Source organism: Zootoca vivipara, chromosome 7 (genome assembly GCF_963506605.1).
Source record: "Zootoca vivipara chromosome 7, rZooViv1.1, whole genome shotgun sequence".
Classification (NCBI taxonomy): domain Eukaryota; kingdom Metazoa; phylum Chordata; class Lepidosauria; order Squamata; family Lacertidae; genus Zootoca; species Zootoca vivipara.
In genome coordinates this window covers 54,391,564-54,416,522 of record NC_083282.1, presented here as the reverse complement: position 1 = coordinate 54,416,522, position 24,959 = coordinate 54,391,564, and the positions used below count along the sequence as shown (strand labels likewise).

The following is a 24,959-nucleotide window of genomic DNA, read 5'->3' as shown; positions in this document are numbered from 1 at the left end:
TAGCTATTACAAGGAGCGATGAGGTTTTGAAATTACAGAACAATCAAAACAGTACCCTATACTTTTTGTGCACAAAAACTCTTGCTTTGAGTCATTACTAGTCCCTAAATTCAATAATAGAGGGATGTTCTATAAAATTTTATAGTAGGATCAAGAAAATGCAAAATGACCAATTTTGATGTAAGCATGAATCACTGTTGGAAAGGGACAGATGCCATAAAGTGGGATAAAGATCCAATGCCACATCTAGAGATGACCAGAGTGTTTCCATGTGGACTAAAAGAGGTTACTAAAACAAAAACAAAAAATTCAGGCACATGCTTATCTGCACTTACAGTAATTTCTCCAATATCCATTTGTGCCCTTTTTAGGCACCAGAAACACTGCAAAGCACTTTGCAAAGAACCGAAATATTCTTCTATTAAAGTGCTTAGCTAGGAGCAGAGTAGGATAAAAAGGAACCTAAAAACCAACCTTGCCCACAGCAGCTGCAATCCGACATCCCACTACCCTCCAATTGACTCAATATAAATTCAGCATTGATACTAATGGCTGCCCCAGCTGCTGTGCCCGTTTGACAATCTAACAACATAACTTACCAGCAATGTCAGAAGCAGCTCCACATTATATTAAATGTCAGAGAATGCACACACACACACACACACACACACACATTTAAATACACATATTCGAAGACCAACAGGAACTGACTCAAAGCAAAAGATGCTTCCTGTCATTTCTTCAGCCGAAACCAAAGAAAAAAACCTAAAATTAAATCCCCACTAGAATATTTACTGCAAGTTTTTCATTCGTCCTTTCCACTCAGCACTCCACCATGGAGCGCAGTGAGCCTCATCACTAACCAGCAACTTAAGACCAGAGCTCTGCATCGCTCTCTCCATCAAATCACTCTGGCTTGCTCCTATCTACGTGTATGGGAAAGCAACGAGGAAGTCCTTTTGTAACAGACTTTCCCTTCCCATCCCCCAGATCACTTTTTTTAAATCTTCCAAATAAAACTGATGTAATGCAGTTCTTTGAGCTGATGACCATCTCGATTCTCCTTATCTTTGTATGCAATCAGTGCTCTAGCATCATATCAATGTGTGCCAATATGAAGCCTCCCAACCAATTCTAAGTATCAAGACCGCATCACTGTTTATCAGCATTGCAGAGCTGACTTAAAAGTTCCAACTTTGCTCAGAATTTTTATCTGGATATACTCAGAACAGCACCTCATTGCTGACCTATTTTGTTTTCCCTGTTTTCTGTTCTCCCTTGCATTGCCATTTATGAACCCCTCTCAACCTCTCTCCTCAATGTAAGAAAACAAGTGTGGCTTCCTAGGACATGCAACTGTTTTGAAGCAGCTGCCTTTGTTATCACAGGAACTGCATGCACTGAATTTAAAGCATAGCAGTTCAATGTCTAAACAATATCTAGTAAATTAGTCCCGTGCCACTTCACCACACACCTTAGGGCCCACTGTAATCTGGATACTATCAGCTAATTTATTAAAGACTAGCTGGCCCTGCCACACGTTGCTGTGGCTGAGTCTGTGAAATGGAGCCTCAGAGTCCCCCTTCAGACTCCCCTGACCTTCAGAGTGTTCTGTTTACGCAGGCGCATCCCCCTGACTCCCCCCACCCTGTCCCGACCCACGACCCATCCTGGCCCCTCCCCCCCCCACCCTGGCTCATCCCTGTGATTGGCCCCACCCTGTCCCGACCCATGACCCATCCCGCCCCCCTCCCCCATCCCCCACCCAGGTGAGCCCCGAGATGCTGTGGAGATGGAAGTTTCCCTAGGTGCAGTACCAGTGTAGCCGTCACTAGAGGGCGTTGTTTTGCAACCTCTCCTGTGCTCCCAGCATGCACTTTCGTCTGATTTGTGAGTTCTGGAACACGGGGTTTTGGGGTTTTTATGTGGCCCAGGTGTGACATCTGTCTATGCAAACAGTTTTTGCTTCCTCTCATATTCGCATGTGACGTTGTGTCAAAATTTGAACGCAATCGGTCAAGCGTTTTCAGAGAAACGTGGACACAAACACACATGCCCCTTTTACATTTTATATATATATATATATATATATATATAGAGAGAGAGAGAGAGAGAGAGAGAGAGAGAGAGAGAGAGAGAGAGAGATTGTGCATTAATAAGATACTTCCTGGAAACTCAAGAGGAAGTACCGTATCTCATTAAATAAGTTGCAGGGAATTGTAGTTCATCTGAATGCAGCTCAGTATCAGAAATTTTTTTAATATTTGATGTTTTATTAGGTTTCTATATGTGTTGGAAGCCGCCCAGAGTAGCTGAGGTAACCCAGACAGATGGACAGGGTTAATAATAATAATAATAATAATAATAATAAATTTCTGTTGTATCGATCCTGCTGCTATTCCATAGACTAGAATCAATAGTACTCTGATTCGGAGAACAGATCACCTGCAAATGTGATTGCATGGACTTTCTCTTAGTGTGCAAAGTGCTTTACTTTCTCCTTTTTTCTATTTAGATTGCATCAATTTTTGCAAAGTTTCAAAAATAACACAGCAACCAAACACCCCTCCCAGCCCCTCCAACCAAAACTCATGTAATTACTGTATATATAAGCTAAGATTATTTATATTAATACAGCTTTTAAAGTGCCTCCTCTAAGACATTCCCACACTCTATGACCAAGATAGATAGAAAAAGAGGAGGGGAAGAGGGGGAAAGACAGCAAAACATGAACCAGCTTAATTAGTTTGCATTTTCGCTGCCACGAGCTAGTTACCATATAGTTATAGTTTTAGGAATGGAGCCAAAATGTTGCATATTTGTACTGGTGACTCAAGGCAATTGTTCTTTAACTGCTAGGTCTAATAAGTTCATTTCTCTGAGGAGCTGAAAGCCTTCCAACTTTTGAGGCATATGTGCTTGGCTGTGGCTGCTGCTTTGAGGACCCACAATTTATGCCCCTGGTCCATTTTCAACTCCACAGGTAAGCACCCTAAGATGCTGTGAAGTTAAGCATTCAGATCAAAATTAGTCTTCCAACAGCCTTCTCATCAAAAGGATCTGAATAGAAGACAAGATCAGAGCGCATAGCTCCACCTATTGCTGAGCATCTGTCTGATAGGAGATGAATAGGGTATGTGCTGCTACAACCAGAAGCTTCCACTCACTGACCCCTTTCAGTCTAACACTTTCAAGCTTTGAAACCAGAATTGTTTGATGCCATTTCACACTGCATCCAGACAGGACAGGGTGTGGTGGAGCAAGAGGAAGAGACTTCCCTTTGCTAGCACTTAGGTGACAATGAGATTAGCCAAATACTAATCTAAGGACATTTTCACATATGAGACACAAGGCATTTTTTTTTGTTTCAGATAGTTTGTAATGCTAATGTAAAAAATCACAACACAGGGGTTGGCTCAGTGGCACTAATAGAGGAGGGGATGTGTAAGTGTACTATGGTGACACCACACAAAAGCATCCTGCAAAAATCAAAACAATCCTGCAATTGTGAATTTACGATCCAAAATTATTAATTTCTTAAGGGAGTTCTTGCCTGCACTTCATCATAAGGTCCCAGGATTAGGTTACAACAATAATCAAAACCAACATATGCTAAATTCCTGCTCTTAATCAGGGGCATATAAATTGGGTACCATACCAAATGTCCTTAAAAACTTAATTGCAGCAATAAAGATATAACAAGCTACTGAACTTGAGGTTTCCCCCATTTATAAAAGATAGTACAGTCATATCAAAAATATTATTTCTATGATCTCTGCTAAAACAAAGGCAAAGGAAGACCTACATTTACCATTATGATTACTGATATTACATTCTAGTTACAGGTAGGTAGCCGTGTTGGTCTGCCGTAGTCGAAACAAAATAAAAAAAATTCCTTCCAGTAGCACCTTAGAGACCAACTAAGTTTGTCATTGGTATGAGCTTTCGTGTGCATGCACACGAAATGGTATCTGAAGAAGTGCATGCACACAAAAGCTCATACCAATGACAAACTTAGTTGGTCTCTAAGGTGCTACTGGAAGGAATTTTTTAATGATATTATGTTGTTCACAGAATTATTCTCAGAATTTCAACTACAATGTACTAAAAACAGCACATGCTTCTGTGGCATCTTGTAGTTTTGTTATTCCAGAACTTGAGAAATAAAGTCAATTCCCCCATAAAACAGTTATCTCTCATACTTCATTCTCTAATAACATTAGCTAATTGGACTGTATGACAAACCATATTCCCTATCTCTAAGGTCAGGAGCCACTCGGTCAGAGAGTAAGGTTTAGACTATAGTTGTTATCATTATTTTGGAAATAAATATACAGGGTACTACATATCTTCCAGTCCTCCTGTTTGCCAACAGAGTAACTAAATGTCAGCTGGGGGTGCAGGCACCTAATTTGTTCCTGTCTGTTCATCCTGAGGAAAGTCCCCATCTTTATTTTTGTGCCTTGGATATAACTAAGAAAGGGCCCTGCCATTTGGGCAGAAAACAAGTTTTCTTTTATTGCAGAGTAATAAAACAAGAGTGTTTCAAGAGAGGAGGAAACTTTGCCTCTGCATTGTTTGCCGGCATTCAGTTACACCCGACCCACCCTAAAAGTTTAGGAAGAATGGCATTTGTTTTGTTCTCCAGCTCTGGACAAGAGACAAGAGGCTCTTTGTGTCTCTCGGACTCCTGAGGCACCTGTTCCCCGCACCACTCCATTCCTCACAGTGCGCCCTTATTTTATCCCTGCCTGTCCTGCTGTCTGTTCTCTCCAGCAAACAGCTTTGGCAGCCCCTTCCTACACCTGCCCTGATCTGGCACCCGGTTCGAAGCAGAGGGATGTGGGCAAGGCACAGTTGCTCCGCAGGCACAGAGCTGCACTTATGTCAAGCATTTGTTATGGGGAGCACATGGCAGCAGGGCACGGAACAGAGAGGGAGGTGTGAGAGCAAGTGAGAGTTCAGTGCTGGCCTGGCAAACTGGCACTTAGCTGACAAACCCCTAAAGATGCACAGCTGCCACAGCCAAGGATGGCTCTGGGGCTCAAAGGGCACACACCAAAGCCCTATAGCCAGACAACACAGACCCCATCTCCCTGAAAGCAGTATCATACGACTTTAAACAGTCACGGCTTCTCCCAAAGAATCCTGGGAGCTGCAGTTTCTAAGAGTTGTGAGGAGACCCCTACTTCCCTCACAGAGCTACAATTCCGATTGGTTTAACAGCCAATTCCTCTTCCCAAGGAACTCTGGGAATTGTAGCTCTCTGTGGGTAAAGGCCCAAAGAAGATTCCCACTATTGCAAACACTTTTTAACAACTTATCAGTAATTTTACTTCCAAACAGCACGACTTGAACATTTTCCCTCTATTTAGACATCTTGATCTGATAATACTCTCCCTTGCTGTACTTGCCTTCCACTTAAGATCGAGGGACTAAGAAGACACAATGCATATATACAACCCGTTTCATGCTAACATGTGGGCTAGAAGCTTTAAAGAAGCAACCACAGACAGACATCGAGAAGGCAAGTTCTGCACTACACCCAGCATTGAACAGGCGCTGCTTTGAACCTCTTTGCTTCGAGCCATGGTGCTATAAGATGGAAGGCAGAGGTAACTCCTAAATAGTCCTGCATTTTAGGGACAAGGTCCATGCACCCAAGGTGCTGGAGATCAAAGCAGGACAAAATTCCTGCTCTTCCGCCCCCAACATACTCTTTTGTCTCCTAGTTGGGTGGATTTCTTGGTTATAAGCAAGGACACCTAGCAAACAATGTTGTAAACCTTTGAGGACTTTGCACCACCAAGAGGCATATTGTCCATGTACCCACTAATCAATCTCGCCGTCCTCCCCACTCCAATTCAGAAAAAAAGCCTCGTTCTGGCACAGCATGAAAAGCAATGGTATTCCTTAAAGGTGACACTTGCTTTTAAGTGCTCAGCTGGGATTGCTCTCTTCTGTGGACTGGTGTCTCTTTTACTGCCGGCAGCCCTGCTGGGCTCAGGGTCATGCTGAGACTTTTGAAAAGACAGGGCAATTTTCAGTGTCTCTTCTACTGCTGCTTATATTTGCAAGTGAGAATGGTGGCTAAAAGGACTGTCACCCTGCTGTGATGTGTCCTGCCGCCCCGCCCCCCCAATACCTGCCAAAGGTTTCTCAGTATGACCTGGTACCATGACGTGAGCTCTCTTCTTTTTCTCCAAGTGGATGTACAGTCACTTGTTTCTAACACATGAACACTACAAATTGTGTTTAGGAGCCTTCAGTGCTGCAAGCCACCCTTGTGTCAACTAGATCTGCATGCTGTAGCCCAGTTCCTTCAGAAACAAAAGGACCTTCCTGTGGGTCAGTCAGGTCTGCATTTGGTTGGCAGCAGGAGAGGACCTTTCCTGTGGTCTCACACACACCAGGACTCTTTACATCCTTTTGGGGGGGGGGTCCCACTTCCCTACCTCTTTGAAGGCCACCTGCTGTTTTGTGAGGACCTTTCCTTTTAGACAATGGGCATAATTTTAGTTTCCGTATGATTCCTTATGAAACCTTGGCTTTTAACTATTATCCGCTGTCTCTGTCTTCTTTGACTGAAGACACATCTCTTTACCCTGGCCTTTTGTCACCCAAGATATAATATTCAGGCCCAATCTATTCTTGTAACTGTAATTTGTTTTAAGCTATTTTAATGTTGCATTTTAAGTGGTTGAAACTCACTCTCGGCTGACTTGATTTTTTTATTGGAAAGAAATATATACTTTTTTTTAAAGTAAGTTTTTTCTGAAGGTCTTCTGCTCCAAGGACTTTGCCTTTTCTACCTTGCTACCCGTGATGTCTGGAACTGCCTCTGAGAACACTTCCTATATGCTTCCCCACACTCCTCCTTCAAACCCTTTTTCAAATCTCAGCTTTTTCATGAAGACTTTGACACGACTGCTTAGTCCTCCTGCCCTGGTGCAATGGGGGGGGGGTCCTGTGTTTTCTCCACATGTTGTTGGATTCCAGCTCCCATCAGCTCCAGCCAGCATGGGTTATGGCCAGGCATGATGCGAACTGCAATCCATCAATATCTAGAGGACCACAGGTTCTTTATTCCTGTCAATGAAACTCAGCCCATATACGTGCAACAGAAATTGACACACATTATTCACTTGCTTATCCTGGACTCTTTTTCTCTCCCCTGCCTCTGTTGCCTCCTGTACATCAAATTTAAAACAAAAATTAATATACGTAAATGATCCGGATGAGAGGCTAATAGATGAAATCAGCACCTATCTTTGGCTTCACACATATGCTTCCCATGTCACTGAAACCAAGAACCACTTCATATGAATATGCCATGTGTACACCATGTGTGTTCAATGAGTGTAAGGTAAAGGTAAAGGGACTCCTGACCATTAGGTCCAGTCGTGACAGACTCTGGGGTTGCGGTGCTCATCTTGCATTATTGGCCGAGGGAGCCGGCATATAGTTTCCAGGTCATGTGGCCAGCATGACAAAGCCGCTTCTGGTGAACCAGAACAGCACACGGAAACAGCGTTTACCTTCCCGCTGTAGCGGTTCCTATTTATCTACTTGCACTGCGTGCTTTCAAGCTGCTAGGTTGGCAGGAACTGGGACCGAGCAACGGGAGCTCACCCCATCGCAGGGATTCAAACCGCCGACCTTCTGATCGGCAAGCCCTAGGCTCTGTGGTATAACCCACAGCGCCATCCACGTCAATGAGTGTACACATGTCTAATTGGATGCATGTACATATTTTAGGAAGCCCCAGTCCATTACAACTTCCCATTATGCATTGCTCAATGGCAAGACACAACTTATGTGTTGAACACACCTAAGAGCCTCTCATTAGAGTCAATACATGATGAACATATTTTCCTACCAAGAAAATGTTTTGGAAAGATCAATGCTTGTGAAGATGTTCCAAGACTGGAAAGTTAACTTCGATTCCAAAACAATCAGTAATCCAAATAGTCATCTGCATGTTGATACAAAAACCCAGAAAACATAAAAGTGTGGAAAGACTAGGATTCCTATAACCCTAAAGCCCTACTTATACTGTAGCTCCAGCCATATTAGTTCTACCATCAGCTACCAATACATTTCCAGCATAGTAAATCAGAAGAGCTATAACTCCCTAGTTGAAACATGGCAGTAAGATTGCCACAGGCTACAGCTGGATGCTGTGGTCTCTCATAAGAGTCAATACCACAGCTGGTAATAGTTTGCAAGTCCCTTATTACAAGGGTATGAGAATTACGGTAGTTAGCGCCTGATTTGCTTAGTTATCTAGAAGAGCCTGACAAAGAGTTCACAACACTAGAGATAAACAACCAAGAGGGTTTGTGCAAATCGCGTCTGGTCCGCTCTTTAAGTTTCCCATAAAATCTTGACTGTTCCGAGTTACACTGTGTGACTCAGAAGTAAGTTCTACTGTGTTCAATGGGGCTTATTCCCAGGTAAGTGTGCATAGGCATGCAGTCTTAGTTAAAACTCTCATCATACTTTTCAAACAACTAAAATGAGCTCTGGATCAGGTGAAAGCACAACCACCCAAGACCTGGACATGCAACAGCATGGTTACCAGGCAGTGTGTGGCTGATGTTTCCTCCATCTTTTTATATAGTTAGTTGAACTTAATTTTATTCAAATAGGTGGGAATGGAGTCACTGTCCAATTAATTTTAACAGTCTGAATCCAAACCTACGTGTTTCACGTAAGTTGAGCTGTTTGGTAACTAGATTCATACCTCTTCAGAACAGCTTATAGGATTCCACTCCTGTTTTTGCATCATTGGGGAACTATTTTGCCCACTCACTTTAATTACTTCTTGCAAATTTGCACTGGTTCTCTGCTTCCCACATTTCCTGCTGGAAATGGCTCCCTCAGGCTCCCTTGCTAAGCACACACAGGCTAAAACTGTGCACAGGAGAGCAAGGGAGTGCATACCAACATCCTTGTTTCAATCACATTCTGAGCAGGGAAGCTCTACAGAAGCTTTGCATTTGGCTGAATGCAAGTAGAACGCCTCACGCAATCAGGGCCCCTGCTTTGTCAGGATCCCCAGTAACATGGAGAGCTCTACCTATGTTCAAGCAAACATGAATAAAAAGCCCCCAGCAGACATTGCTTGCTCAACATAGGGGAAGTTGGGAGCTGTGCTGGGTGTTGGGGGTGGAGCTTGCACAATAGTTGCTACTTTTAAGTGGAGGATAGCCATCTGTCATGAATGTTTTACTTGAGATTCCTGCATTGTAGGGGATTAGACTAGAGACCCTCAGGGTCCCTTCCAACTCTACAATTCTCTGATTCCCATCCATGGATTCAGTGTTCGAAACTCCCATTGTTCTAGATGCATTTTGCGACAGGGAAATTCTTTAGCGCGAGCAGTTTCTGAGCTCTAGGTGCAGTACTGCGCCTAAGATTTCAGATTAAAACTGCAGGAGTGGAAGGAAAAGAGGACCTTTTCCTGCCTCCCCACTTCCAGCTACTTTCTGAAGACTGGAGAAGAGACCCTCTTAAGAATATTAGGAGAGGTGGGCAGGGGAAGGACTAGACCATGTGAAAAATGAACATAATATTTTAGCTGCAGACATTCCATTGCTGCTCCCATAACCTAGGTTTAAGGTGCCATTTAGCTCCTACCGTAACTTTCATATCTCAGTTTCTAACACTGCATGGATTCACATTTGCTTGTCCAGTCAATTGCTTGAATAAACCTATGGAGGTTGCTGTAATTTGAAAACTGTGTTCAAGTTCCTTTAACACTAGCCTCTCTGGTTTGATAGGAGCTTCTGTTGAAATGCACTAGGGTGGCTAGTAATTCGAAGGTAGGAGGGCCCTTTGCATTAGGATTTTTTAAAAGGAGCGTTTTTATATATACACCCCATGTTTTCATTCAACAAAGGCGTTGGTCAAAGCGGCTTACAAATGTAAAACAAAACAGAAAAGCAGGAAGGAGCCAGCCATTAAACTATCAAAGTAAAGCTAGCGAAAAAGCAAAAACAGAACAAGAACGGAAAGAGCCATTCTCACATTACAATACAATAAGCAGCAACAGAATCAAAAGCTTGCTCTAAAGCAGAGGTCAGCAACCTAAGGTCGGCTCATGGAGGTCGTTTGACCGGCCAAGGAGCCACCCCCGAACTGAGTTGCCTGCAGGGACTCGCTTCCATGGTGCTGAAAATAATACCTGCGCATTCGCATTGCCGAAAATCGCCGAAAATCGCAAGCAAGCGCATGCTCACACGCATACGTAATCCGGCCCATGGAGGGATTGCCACGGGGCCAATCCGGCCCAGGCAAGATAAACCTTGCTGACTCCTGTTCTAAAGGAATGTTTTTGATTGCTGGGTAAACTCAAAATCTCTTACGGTAAGACAGATCTCAGTATTCTTTTGTTTAGATTTTTATTATTGCAAGTAAGTTTGTATAGGACTGATTTCACCCTTTGCTACCACCCCTTGCGCTGTGATAAGCAATTTCCCTATACTTCATACCTGTTGTTATTCAAGGGGAATTGGAGCACTTGTGTCTACATCCATGGATGTTTACATCTAACACAAAGATGTAAATGTTAATGGATACAGGTTCAACTGCTATAATCCAAGCTGTATGTAAACAAGATTTCCCTTGAATAACAGCAGTTGAGTTGCTAAACTGATCTAACCAACCTGAAGGGGATCATTTAAACACAAACATGGCCCAAAGCCCAGTTTTCATGATTCTGAACTAAAGTTAACATAATTTTATTTAAAAGAGACAAAGTTCTCTTATCATTCCATTATTTTTAATTTTTAAAAGCTGCTTACTTGCTTGCCTTACATCTGCTTGCATCCCCTGCTTTTTGGGTTACCAGGCTTTGTCCAATACAGGCAACCTCCCCCCCCCCCGCCATTTGCACGCGTTCAATATGTGCGGCACCATGCACAAGCACATCCAAAAGTGACCCAAAAACATCACAAAAAGGGGCGCAGTGTGGAATGGAGTGTTTGCAGGCTTTTCTGATGGTTTTAAAATATATGTGATGCTTGTGATGCCTCGGACCACAATCCCTGTGTAAATGGGAGGGTTGCCTGTACAGTGGTACATTGGTTCTTAAATGCCTTGGTACTCTAACAACTTGGAACCCAAACGCTGCAAACCTGAGAGTAAGTGTTCTGGTTTGTGAACTTTTTTCGGAAGCCAAACGTGCTCCGTTTTGAGTGTTACGCGTCTGATTTGAGTGCCACACTTCCGTTTTGAGTGTTACGCTGAGGTCTGTCTGTTTTTGCTATTTATTTTGCGTTTTTGTTTTTGCAGCTTTTTCTTTTGTTTTTGTGACTGTGTGGAACCCGGTTCAGCTACTGATTGATTGTGTGACTGCAGTACATTGTTTATTGCTTTTATTTTATGGATCAATGGTCTTGTTAACAATTCATGTTAAATTGCTGTTTTAGGGGTTGTTTTTAAAAAAATCTGGAATGGATTAATCCATTTTGCATTACTTTCTATGGGAAAGCCGCCTTGGTTTTGGAACGCTTTGATTTTGGAACGGACTTCCGGAATTGATTAAGTTTGAGAACCAAGGCACCACTGTATAGTCAATTGCAGGGGTCCCCAGACTTACCGGGCTTTGGGCCGGTTCCCACCGCGCCGATTGTGCGGCGGGCCGGCGGGCGGGGGAGTGCGCGCCCGTGCGCATGCGCACGGGTGCTTACTGGCGCGGCGGCGCGCTTCCAGGTCGGAAAAGGCGCCGAAAATCGTTTGTGCGCATGCGCATGGGCCTCCCCCAACCCGGAAGTGCACCAGAAATGACCTCTTCTGGGTCGGGAGAGGCCCATACGCATGCGCACAAAGGATTTTCGGCGCTTTTTTCCAACCTGGAAGAGCGCCACCGCACTGCGCGCCGTAAGAGCGGGCGGCGGCGAGCGGTGGGGGTCATCGCGGGCCGGATTGGGAGGCCAATTGGGCCGCATCCGGCCCCCGGGCCGTAGTTTGGGGGACCCCTGGTCAATTGCCACAGAGAGCACTTGGAATGCACTGGAAGAATCTGTGGCAACATCTCCTTCATTCATAACATGGGGATAAGGAGACTTGCTAACATCAGGTTGAATCCTGACAAGACTGAAGTACTGTTCTTGGGGACAGGAGGCGGGCAGGTGTGGAGGACTCCCTGGTCCTGAATGAGGTAACTGTGCCCCTGAAGGACCAGGTGCGCAGCCTGGGAGTCATTTTGAACTCACAGCTGTCCATGGAGGTGCAGGTCAGTTCTGTATCCAGGGCAGCTGTCTATCAGCTCCATCTGGTAAACAGGCTGAGACCCTACCTGCCTGGGGACTGTCTCACCAGAGTGGTGCATGCTCTAGTTATCTCCCGCTTCAACTACTGCAATACGCTCTATGTGGGGCTACCTTTGAAGGAGACCCAGAAACTGCAACTAATCCAGAATGCGGCAACTAGACTGGTGACTGGGAGCGGCAGCCGAGACCATATAACACCGGTCCTGAAAGACCTACATTGGCTCCCAGTAAGTTTCCAAGCACAATTCAAAGTGTTGGTGCTGACCTTTAAAGCCCTAAACGGCCTCTGCCCAGTATACCTGAAGGAGTGTCTCCACCCCCATCATGCTGCCCGGACACTGAGGTCCAGCGCCGAGGGCCTTCTGGCGGTTCCCTCGCTGCGAGAAGCCAAGTTACAGGGAACCAGGCAGAGGGCCTGCTCGGCAGTGGCACCCGCCCTGTGGAGCATCCTCCCAACAGATGTCAAAGAGAAAAACAACTACCTGATATTTAGAAAACCTCTAAAGGCAGCCCAGTTTAGGGAAGTTTTTAATGTGTGACATTTTGATGTATTTTAATCTTTGTTAGAAGCCACCCAGAGTGGCTGGGGAAACCCAGCCGGATGGGCGGGGTACAAATAATAAATTGTTGTTGTTGTTGTTGTTGTTGTTGTTGTCGTCGTCATCATCATCATCAACAGAAACACTACACATGGTTAACCAACTCTATACTCCTGAGCGTCCATATATTCTGGTATTCAACTATGTTTTACTCAGAATAGACCAACTGAAATTAATGAACATGACTAAGAGAAGTCCATAAATTTCAATAGGACTGGCTCTGAGGAAAACTTAACTGAATACCACTTTACGGGTTTTACCATCAAAACAAAAGAAGTCCCTGGTCTTTGCTTTATCTGCAAGAAAGCAATATAAAAAACAAGAGCTTTGTTAAGGTACATACACAGAAGAGTTCGGGTTTTCATATTGTAAAATGGGTTTCTCTTGCCACAAATTCACTGAGGGAAAAACCCTAATACCATTATTTGACACTTTGCAAATTCTGGTGGGCATCCATTTATCCTTTATAGACGAAGCAACCCTGTTTGGTCTTTGGTGATGGGGAGGGTGATTTGGAAAGGGAGGCAGTCAGAAAAACATAATAGAGATGGCAGAATCCTTTGTGTCTGAGAGGACGGGAGGCTTGGATTGGAAATATATATGTATCCCAAATACAGCCTGGTGAGAATCTCCTTCAATGAAAACAGACACTAATTTCAGACCCTAAAGTACTGCTATCATCCTCATTCAGCCATGCATGCAAAATCCCAGTCAATTACTTTTCTCCCCTTCCAACTGTGCAAGTGAAGCAGTGCTGATCATCATAAAAGGTTACAGGCCAGTAGATTGCACAAAGGGACTAGTAAACATTCTTCCCATTTCCCCCCACCCAAGGCAATTCAAAACACTATTTAATTTCATAATGAGACTCCAGAATGTAGTAGCTAGCAGAGGAAAGCTTGGCTGAAAAGGTACTACTAGATTATGAGGCACATGAAAAGAATGGACGATAAAAGAAGCATTTTCTTGTATAAAGGCAGGATTTTGGATCCATATATCCCCATTTGCATTTTTCAGAGGTGGCTGGGAATGAGGACCTGAATGGAAGGATATGATTAGGGGCTGGAGGCAAAGGAGAGAAAAGATGGAAATCCTCTCTTGCTTCAACGAAATTAAAACATGGCTGGTCTTCAGCTTAGAAGGGTGTTTAATTGAAGTTGCTACAAATGATGTATCTACCACATTGTTAGGTCTTTAAAATGATGGTTCAAGCAAGCAAGAGAGGCTGATTGCTAAAGGAAAGCAAACATCCTTCAGGCTCACCATTCACATGGTAATTTTTGGATCAATAAAGACATCCGTAGAATGACCATCTTCTAGAATTTTCTTGGTACTTAGGCACCCATTGGCCCAAACTCTGAGCAGTTTGCAAGAGACATTCTATTTCTCTCCCTTCAGAGTCTGCCTTTATTACTGTTACTAGTAGCCCCAAGTCAGACCAAAGGCCATTGTTTCAGGACTGGAGCTGTTCCAGGTTTAGACATATGGCACTGAAGCAGGTGGATTAAGGGGGTGGGGAAGAGTGTGTGTTGGTTGGGGAATGGGGCAGGGGGTGGGGAAAGAGTCAAATGTTTCTGAATAACAGCTAAGTTTCCAAAAAGTTTCAGCCTCCAGCTAGGCCAACTTTCCTCCTGTACAAAATGAAAGGAGTTCTTTGAACTCAACAGCTTCTCAGCCAAGAATCCAATGATTAAATACTCATTAGCGCAAAGGAAACAATCTGGATGGAGGTGTACACAGCTTGCAGCCAAGTCAGCAGCAGAGTAGTTCCTCTATGCATAGCGGGGAGCATATTTCGCTCAGTGGGGATAGTGAGATACTCTTCAAAGTGGGGGAAGAGGGTCAAGAGAGGCTATTGATTTGCTGTGATGTGAAAGAACCATCTATTCCAGTTGTTGGGCACTTAGATAGCTTGCATCTGTCACATGCAATCTGTCAGGCAGGGAACAAGGTAAACAGGACACCACCACCTTTTGCCCCTTCAAATAGTTCTAAAGATCAAGAGGTTAGGAACCACAGTCCCATCTTTAACCATTTAAGAATACATGGGGACCAGGAGCAATGTTTCATTTGTCAAATGCTGATGGTTATGGAGGGATCTGAGCAAATGATGACCTTGCGAACAGCAAAGATAGCAGGGGAGGGTTTCCATAAGCCACAAGCTTCGCATTTAGGGGTGTACATAGACTACGGGGAGGAGTTGATGTAAGAAAGGAAGCTATTTGGGATGAGAATAGGTGGGGCGAGGTCTGTGTGGACCAGCAGGGCAATTTTTAAGTTTTCTTGCTTTAGGTTTTCTCCCAATGCCAACATCACACACACTTTCCTGCCCCACCTAGATAATTTAGATTGGGATTCCTGCCATGACTGTGACCTATTATTTCCTCCCTTTATTAATTCTTTTATATAAAATATTGTAAATATCAGTGTGACCTTTCCAAAGACCCAACACTGTGTGTGTGTGTGTGTGTGTGTCCGTCATTCCAGCTAACATGACCAAGAAACTCAATCTGTACGTAGTTGAGATGAAAGGGCTAAGCCTGCCCCTCAGACTCCAGGAGCACCAGGGGCAGCGGTAGGTTTGCTCCACCTTGGTGATGTCCTCAGATCAACCCCTGTACATTTCATATGGTTGCCCTTCATTCCTATGGAGAGAGAAAAATAAGAACTGCATTTGCTGACAGTGTCGCAGTGTGCACAAACTTCCACAGACAAGTATCCTGTAAGGGGTGCAGTGAGTGGTTATCTGTGCACAAAGATACAATGGATCCCCTAGATGTCTTTGCACATTCCCATCCTTCCTACACACACCCCTCTCTCACACACAATTACAGGCATTCTGTCTCGTACAAATCTAACTGCCACAAACTTCCCATAACATGTTCCACTTGAACACCCGGCGAATGGCCCTACTCAAACTTGCCAATGAAGGACTCCAAAAATTTATGCAAGAGTCATCAGCCGGTCCCATCTCAATCCTGTTGATTCCAAACATATGCACTTCGTTCGGTTTTACAAGTTTCTCAGGAACAAGCGGTTCCAGGCCCTACAAACAGACACACACAGCAGTGGACAGCGTGGTGCAGTGGAGACACTCACTGCTGCTTACTGCAAGGGAGAAATAGTAGGTGCTGGTGAGGTCAGAATGGTGCAAATGCACAGGTTGAGCCAATCCAGTACTGCTGCTGGGGTGACAGATATGTGCCTCCAACTCGCCACACCATCCACTACAAGCATGTACTTACCAGAAAGGGTCATTGTATTCAAAGAGATGTTCTTCAGAATTCACCTTTTGCCTCAGCCACTCTCAGACTGGAGAGTCCTACTGGAATTAATGTGCCTTGATTTAGGATCAAGACGGGAGTATGGGGCAGAAATCTGATCGTTTTAGTTAAATGGCATGCATTGAGAATCAGAGTTGTTCCATACTAGAGACACTAGCTCCCCAAAGCACTTCCTCTCCTCCATTTTGCTACCTGCCACACATTACATTATGTCTTACAGTTTGCAAATGGAACATTTTATCCTAACACTTAGAATGTGCAGGAACAACATATGAAATTCTCAGCTTCGTGTACGACACAGATATACACAAGAGGCAGCTGAGATTTACAACATGCATATGTCGTGGAAACCAAGTATATGCCATTGTATGCAAGTAACACAGGAAGCAAATGTCATGCTTTCACATTAGCTCTGAAAGTGTCTGGACATCCTTCCCAGTTTGTGACCCAGGAGGACAAAAATCCAGACTCAATGGCCTGCCGAGGATGAAAACTAGCAAATCAGGTGGCAACTGGTCAAAGATTTCTAGTGTGACTATTTGCTACATGTCTCTAAGCTACCTATCTTCCTCCTTGCCTCAGGGAGAATCTTTTTGGAAACAATGGTCTTAGCAAGAGACTCATAAATAGTGTACATGTCATTATGCCATGAAATTTCCTCTACCAGCCGGTCAGACTGGGATCCAAAGAGTTAGATTAAGCCTCCCACAAGGAGCTCTGATCTCTCCAGGGAAATATTTTAGTCCCCTCCCCCTGCCTCTTTGTCATATTGCAAAATGCATCTGAGTCTCCCCTCCAATTCCGAAAGTTGTTTACCATGTGGCAAAGGAGGACTGTCCTATGAGAAACACATGCACTTTTGGACACATGTATAACTATGCAGACGTTTCTTTGGATCCTGGTGACAGAATGAATGATACCGGTTCAACAAGCAGATGTGAAAAGGGAGGTTGTGTCTTAGAAAGAGAGGAGGAAGAACAAACTGAGCCCTTGTACTCTCTGCCGCTTCAATGAACGGGCAGCTGACACAACTCCCTTCTCTACAGATACTGTCATGGCAATCACCCTCTTATTTTGGTGCCTTGGGTGCAACAACTCCTCTAGTCCCTCCATTAAGATTCAAATCAGTGATCCTGTGTCTAATTACCATTTTCTGAGTCATAGACTCATAGAGTTGGAAGGGACCCCAAGGGTCATCTAACCCAATGCCCTGCAATGCAGGAATCTCAACACACAGTCCCCCATCCAACCTGAAACCGTAAGAGACCCTGCTTAACTACAAATGCGCTAGCTGTTTTATTGCTGCACCACTCAGCCTTGCAGTTTCCCCTAATATCAATATTACACACTCTTTCTAAGAAGTCTATTGTGCAAAACCCAAAGACAATGAAATTAAGCTCCCTGAAAGAAACAACAGGCTTGCTGTGATTGACTCACTACACACATGCCACGAAGTCCTTTTCAGCACATGCAACAAAGTCCTTTTCAGCAATCCCCCAGCACACATCAAGCCCACTGGTCAGAGTCAGTGTGGTGTAGTGGTTAAAGTGTCGGACTAGGACCTGGGGGACTAGTGTTCAAGTTGATAAGCTTGCTAACCCTGACAAGAACCATTTCCATCAAATAACAAAGCTCTATCCATGATGATAGCCATTTCATGCAACTGAGCTATCATATGAAAGCCCAACTGAGCCCTAGAAATTCCACATACCTTCTTCCTCTCTTTAAAAATCCAAACCACAGCCTAAACAGAAGAGAACTAGGAACACGACTGCCGGTTTTGCTAGACTTCCTTGCATGGTATCAAATTGAAGTTGAGGCTGGTCACTGTCTGATTGTTTCATGTTTATGCTCCAATACCTACTGGTATTACTGGTATCAGTTCTCATGTTACAGACCCATGGAAACTGTTGGAAGTACTTCTGAGCAGCAGCACCAAGCTCATCTTAGCCACCTCAAGAATACCGCCATGTTATGGGTACCACAAGGAGCTACTGTACAAGTGTTTCCATGGAAATGCCTCCCTTAGTTTCCCAGAGGAGCTCTTAATCTGTGAATTTGTCCCCCCAAACCATCATTCTGCTTAGTTGGGGGAGGGCTTAGGAGAGGGACAACATGTCATTTTGGAAGTTGGCGGGGGTGAGCACATAATCATCTTGAACTTTAGAAGAGTTTCCTGCAAAGGAACTAATCTGGCGGGCATCATATGCAAATGATCACATCATACTCATAACTTTCAGTCCCAAAGGACCCCCCCCCCACAATGGCTTACAAACAGATTTTTAAAACAACACATTTTTTTATTTTTTTTTACAACGGCTATAAAAACGTTCAAAATAAGAACGCAACAACCCAGCCTTTAAAGTATCTCAGTATCCAATAGAAATCATAATGCTAACTTCCTCTGAAGGCCTTCACAAACAACATCATCTTCACTGCTCTTCCAGAGCTGAGGTGGGATAAGCCAGGTGGATTTCCAAGACCAGCTTCAGGTTTGGGAGGCCCCTGACCAAGTGCCATAGCTGTCAAGTTTTCCCTTTTCTCGCGAGGAAGCCTATTCAGCATAAGGGAATTTCCCTTAAAAAAAGGAAGAACTTGACAGCTATGCCAAGTGCCCTCCAACGACAACCCTCCTTTGGTGCTGAGCCTTGGTTGTAGTGACGGGCAGTAGCAGCCCTCAAAGCAGCCATGGGGGGTGGCGTCAGCAGCCATTTTAATTTCCCACAAAGCCCCACAGTGAAATATGTTGGGGGCATAGCAGGAAAATAAAAGCAGCTACACTCAGCTACACCCACCCAAAAAATCAGGTGCTGGGGTCCTGCCAGCTGCCCAAGAATGTCAGGCTTTGCTCAGGAGTGACTCTTGTGGTGCCACCATCCAAAAGGTTCTGTTCATTAAGGGTGGAACCAGATGTTGCAAATGACAGAGAGCGGAGGCATACAAACTCACTGGGTGATGATGTCGCATCACACACCAAGAACCTCTGTGTATGTTATGAGAGAGAGAGAAGCAGAAGATGTAGTGGTGGTGCTTTCTTTCTCTGACAAACTTGTATCATTCATAAAGCCTGGCTCTCTTCTGATAGGCAAAGATGCCCCTATATATTTTACAGGTACTTCTATTGTGCTTCTTTGAGTATCATGTGGAACTCAATGGCTGGCACACACGCACACACGCACACACACACACCGCCCCAATTAGGTGAAACTAAGATTAGGACAATTAAAATGCCCAAGAGCAAAAACAAAACAAAACAAAATACTCACATGGACACCTGAACAATGTAGGACAAGTATTACTTTAAAAAAACAAAAACCTTATGCCTAAAATCTGCATGTACGGTAGTAGTGTTAATTCCCATTCACCAATTACTGCTGTGCACATGAATCAACCTAGGTCAGATGGATTGAAGAATTAAGTAATTTTCTCCCACCTGATTGGGGCAACCTTTGTCAGAAGCGTGTTATTTGACACAGGGTGCTAAAGCCTGGCAGGCATCCAAAGGAGTTAGCAGCCAAAAAAGATATTGTTCCACAGGGAGAGCAAAACTGGGTTATAGTATTTGTTTCAGAAAGCAAAGACTGTCCCCAATAGGTTGTTCTGCAATCTTAGATAAGGCTTGGAATTCAGGTGCCAGCATATAACCTTAGGCTACTTGCCTGTTGCCTCCAGATAAACTACATTCATTTGGATGGAGGACAAGTCACAAGCGCAGCCTCGGTGCTACATGGGTAAGTAACTCACTCCAGCCAAATCCTTTAAAAAGACAGAATGAATTCTCAGCAAACATATGTATTCCAAGTAGCACAGTTCACAGTACTTTAAAAGTTGAGAACAAAACACGTCTCATGATTCTGTGCCTCCATCCCTGATCCCTTGTCTCTCTTACTGGCATATAACCACACTTGTATAGGAATCTGTCAGGAAAAAAATAGCCAAAGGATATTAAAACATTTTCATCTTTTACTTGCAAGTATGTTACCAGGCCACATTGGTGTTTTTAATCTGATGTTTAATAGCAGCCCAAACTGTGAATTGCCTACAAAGAGAAATGTTCAAATAAATTACAGGTGATACTGGGGGAAGGGGGCAAATATATTTTCAAATAATAGTCCTAATCAGAGAAAAAGGATCTTAGTCTAAGACACGGGTCAGCAACCTTTTTCAGCCGTGGGCCAATCCACCGTCCCTCAGACCATGTGGTGGGCCAAACTATATTTTGGGGGGAAAATTGAACAAATTCCTATGCCCCACAAATAACCCAGATATGCATTGGAAATAAAAGCACACATTCTACTCATGTAAAAACATGCTGATTCCCGCACCGTCCGTGGGCGATTGGGCCCACGGGCTTTAGGTTGCCTACCCCTGGTCTAAGACATATGAAACTGTCAAACGAGGATGAATCTTTGGGTCAATTCCCACATTATGTAGAGGCCAACCTGGGTTTGCCCCTAAGTGTGCACTTCCTACAGCTCCCTGATGAGTATAACCAGGCGAAACACCAGTTTGCGACCCATGTTTATCATATTCATACCTCGGATTTCACCACGGTCAGTATCCAAAAAGACCAAGGGGGTTGCCAGTTTCTCCTTCTAGTGGCAGCCTGTGATACATCATGGAATGTCGCTCAGAAGCTTTCCCCTCAGCCTGCAGAATAGCTTTTCTGTGGGCAGAAGCTTCCACCAGAGGCAGAGGCCTGGTGTGTGTATGAATCCTTTAGATCTCAGCCCACAGCTGTACACTTTTAAAATGCAATGTGCAAAAACACCTTTTGCAATGGATTTCCTATTCCGCTCAAAGGATTTACGCCTTGCTCTGATATCATGTGAAAGCCTGCTCTGCTGGTATTATATCCTTTCCCACCCGCCCACCCTTTGAACTTTAGCACTCTGTGAACTTTAGCATTTGCAAGTGTCTTGATATTCCTGGATACAGCAGCAAAAAGGAGCTGGAGTTGAAAGAGTCTAAACTCCAGCACATGCAAGGCCTCACTGCCAGAGTCCAGACCTGCCTTAAGCACAGCGCAAGAGGACATAAGATGAGCTTGCTGGATCAAGCCAGTGGCCCATCTAGTCCAACATCCTGTTCTCATAGTGGCCAACCAGATGCCTGTGGGAAACTTGCAAGCAGGAATTGAGCGCAAGACCACTCTCCCTTCCTGTGGTTTCCAGCAACTAGTATTCAGAAGCATTGCTGCCTCCAACTGCGGTGGCAGGGCAGAGCTATCACAGTTAGCAGTCAATAGCCTTCTCCTCCTTGAATTTTTCTGATGCTCTTTCAAAGGCTAGTGGCCATCACTGCCACTTGTGGGAACGAGTTCCATGGTTGTAACGATGTGCTGCAGAAAGAAGTAGCTTCTTTTCTCAGCCACCAGTAGCGATGCTGCACCAAAGTTTTCCTCTTGTACTTATGCATTACAGGGGGAGACAAAAAGCAGGGTCAGGACACCAACCTACACCAGAGAGAGGTCACTTGTGGTCCTTCATTGTGTTGGAACCTAGCTCACATCAGACACAGCCAAAGCGGTCAATGGCCAGGGATGATGGAAACTGTAGCCCACAAACATCTGAAGGACCACAGGTTCCCCTTCTACACACACATCTTTGCACTCCATCTTACACATTATCTGCTTATTCATTTCACAAACAATTCACATGAGCTACAAGCAGGTGCAAATATAACGCCCAATTGTCAAGGTTAGTGAGAATAGAGGACCACAAATTTCCTACCCCTACACTAGATCTGCACCCATTCTTTATTGGATCAGATTATCAATCCTCTAATTGCCTTCACAGAGCCAGTCCTATGGATGTGATTTTCAAGGGAGAAAAAGGAGGGAAGATTAGGCCACGTTGAACCAAAGTTAAGTGCAGCGAACATTTAGGCTTAAATGTTCTTCACTTGTTTTGAAGCTAATGCTAAATGCTGAGTGACTGTCTTCCCTCTGCACTTGAAGCAGGGGCTGAAAGCAACTGAATTATCTTGGTTTCTGTGCCATGCACATGCAAAGGCCCTCTCCACCCTCCCCTTTAAATGCACCTCAGGCAGCCATCAGGTTTGTCAGATAGGTTACATAATGCACACACACACACACACACACCGGTCACTGCATTCCCCTTCCATATACTCAAATTAGAGACAAAATACTGTGGTCATAATAGAAAAACAATTAGAATATGAGTTGTTGTTGTTGTTGTTAAAGCATTGCCTACCCCAACACCACAGAAGTGTCCTATCATGCAGAATAACAGTGCTACACAAAGGGCAGTAAAAGATGAGATCCAGAAACAGGCTGTGCTATCTCCAAAATGTGGGCAGGGGGAGACTCTTTCCCGCATGTTATTTATAAGCAATCAACAATTATGAACATGCTACAAATGACCATTCCAACTCTACAATTCCATGATTCTATGATAAAGGAACTTGAGTGTGATCTACATAAAACAACACATTGCTTAAGAAAGCAAACAAAACAAATCAACTAGGGAGGAAAATTCAGGTTAAGGTTATAGTCCTGCGAGCTCCTCTTGGTAAGTGAGAATTAACCTTTTAGCTGGATGGTGTCTGGCTGCTTATTTTATAACATGCTTGGTGACCTCTGCTGGTGCCTACAACTGTAAGAGCATCACCCTGCCTATCACCCATTGACTATGAAATCATTGTGTTACAGAACCCCACAGACTGGCTGGCGAGACAGTGCCCCTAGTCAGTTATAAATATGCTGTTTTGTTTTGGCCAGGAGATGAGAGGGGGAGAGAGGGAGAGATAGAAAGCAGGCAGGAAATGGGAAGAGGAGAAAGTAGCTCTTATTCTGATTGAAACGATCCTCCAGCCCTGACCTATATGATTAAGTTAGCTCTACCTAAATGCATATATGGCGAGAAGCAAAATCTTATAGGGTCCCTGTCCGCGAACAGAGAAAGCCACACTGAACAGAAAACCATGGGAGACGGTGCAGAAAACCTGATGGTCTGGTTTTATTTCTTGGGGGGGGGGGGTGCGCGGGCGCAAATGATACTTTAACCCCTTCCCTTCTGGAGCATGTTAGGAAAGCAGGGGACTCGCTGCAAATATGATTTTGAAAGCACTTTTATTTCTGGGGATGGAAATCTTGAATACGCGACTTACTCCAGAGTAGCCGCACAGTCGCTCCGCTAAAATCCATGGAATTACTATCAAACGAGATGTCTTGACGACTGTAAGGAGAGATTCACCCGCCCCCTTTGCAGCGCCGTTTGGTTCCCATGGGGCATTCCTGGGTAAGTGCATTTATGGACTGGAAGAAAGTGATTCATTGATTCCCTGCGCTGGAGTTGTCCCGTCGATTTCAATACACGCGTACACAAACATACCCGCGCGCGCCAGGTGAGTGGCCAGCGCACAGAGCACCCTTTATAAGAGTTTGCAAACAGGGACTGGAAGGAGCTTTAAAAGAAATAATATTTCTTTTTTAAAAACAAAACAAACAAAAAACACCACATGCCCTCCCTCGCAAAAAAGAAAAGAAAGAAAGGGCCAACCAGGATGCTCCCCTCCAAGATGAATGAAGTTCCCATTTCTTAGACGGAAGGATTTTTTATTAATCGGTGGATTAGCTACAATTCCGCGCGAGAAAGAACCAAAGCGGCGCGCGCCTTTGCGCTGCGCTCGCGCTCTCTCTCTCCAAACACCCCAACCAGCTACAAGTTCCCAGAGGCGCCCGCAAAACCTTCCAATCCATTTGGGGGGTAGGGGGAAATCTCCAGAGGCTTCCATCGCCCACCAGCCTCGGATCGGAGAGAAATGTCATCCCCTGGGGGTTGCAAGCGGCGTGGGGAGGGTGGGGTGAGGCGGCGGGAGTGGAGTGGGGTGAGGCGGCGAGCGAGCGCGGCTGGGCTTCCCCAAGACCCGGCCGGCGGCACTTACTAAGCTGCTTGGCGCTGGCGACTCCGCGCGGCTCCCTCCAGCAGCAGCGAGCGGTTCCTTGTGTCGGGCTCGGGCTGTTGTCTTGCAAACGCCGCCCCGCCCCAGGGGCAGGCCGGACCCGTCCCTCGCTCCCTCCCTCTTCCCTCCCCGTTGTATACAAGAGGCGGCCGGGGCTGTCCGATCGCACGCGGCGGGCGTCGCAGGCTCCGCGGGGAGGGGAGGAAGAGGAGGGGAAGTGGGCAGGACGCTCCTCCGGCCACCCATCCGTGCACTTTCCAATGAACATCCTCTCCGGCAGCCCCCGCCCGCCAGCCTCGTGGGGAGATAGGATGCTGCTGCTTTCGTCCTCTTCCTCCTCTGTCCCAACCAGCCTTTCTTTGCTGCGCCGAGCAGGCCTTCCTGGGCTGGCGGTGCGCCAGTTGCGTTTCTCTCTCCTTGGCCACCCTTTTGCGCGAACTTTCACGCTGTTGCCCGATTTTTATTTCTTTGTTCGTTCTTCACTTTTTTTATTTATTCCACTTCGTTCGTTCATTTCTATACTTCAATTCAGTATGTTTATTATAGAATTGTAGAGTAGCTCAACCCCCCCTGCAATGCAGGAATATGAAACTGTCCCATACGAGGATCGAACCTGCAACCTTGGCATTATCAGCACGGCACTCTAACCAACTAGCCATTCAATTTCACTGCTTAGAAAGTTGCGGTCATCTTAATCTGTTTTAGTATTTTATGCCACAGCAGGCGCTGTAACCCTCCAATGGTTGGACTTCACCCCCCAAAGGCGTACGCACCCCTCCATTGTCTCCTGAGACAGAGAGATTGTCAACAGCAATGTTTTAAAGAACAGTTGTGAATTTTTCCTGATTTTGCTGTTATTATCTTTTTGCAAA

The 24,959-nt window shown here is 44.9% G+C and overlaps 1 protein-coding gene across 4 annotated transcripts in view; it reads right to left on the bottom strand.

Moving 5' to 3' along the window:
• The window catches only part of SOX13 (SRY-box transcription factor 13), a 56,881-nt gene extending 32,653 nt beyond the window's left edge, over nucleotides 1-24,228 (bottom strand). For all 4 annotated transcript variants that reach the window (XM_035122772.2, XM_060277069.1, XM_060277068.1 and 1 more), the window contains exon 1: nucleotides 24,070-24,228. The gene's annotated coding sequence lies outside the window, so the exon portion shown is untranslated. The remainder of the gene's footprint in view (nucleotides 1-24,069) is intronic.
• Nucleotides 24,229-24,959: the final 731 nt, after the last annotated feature.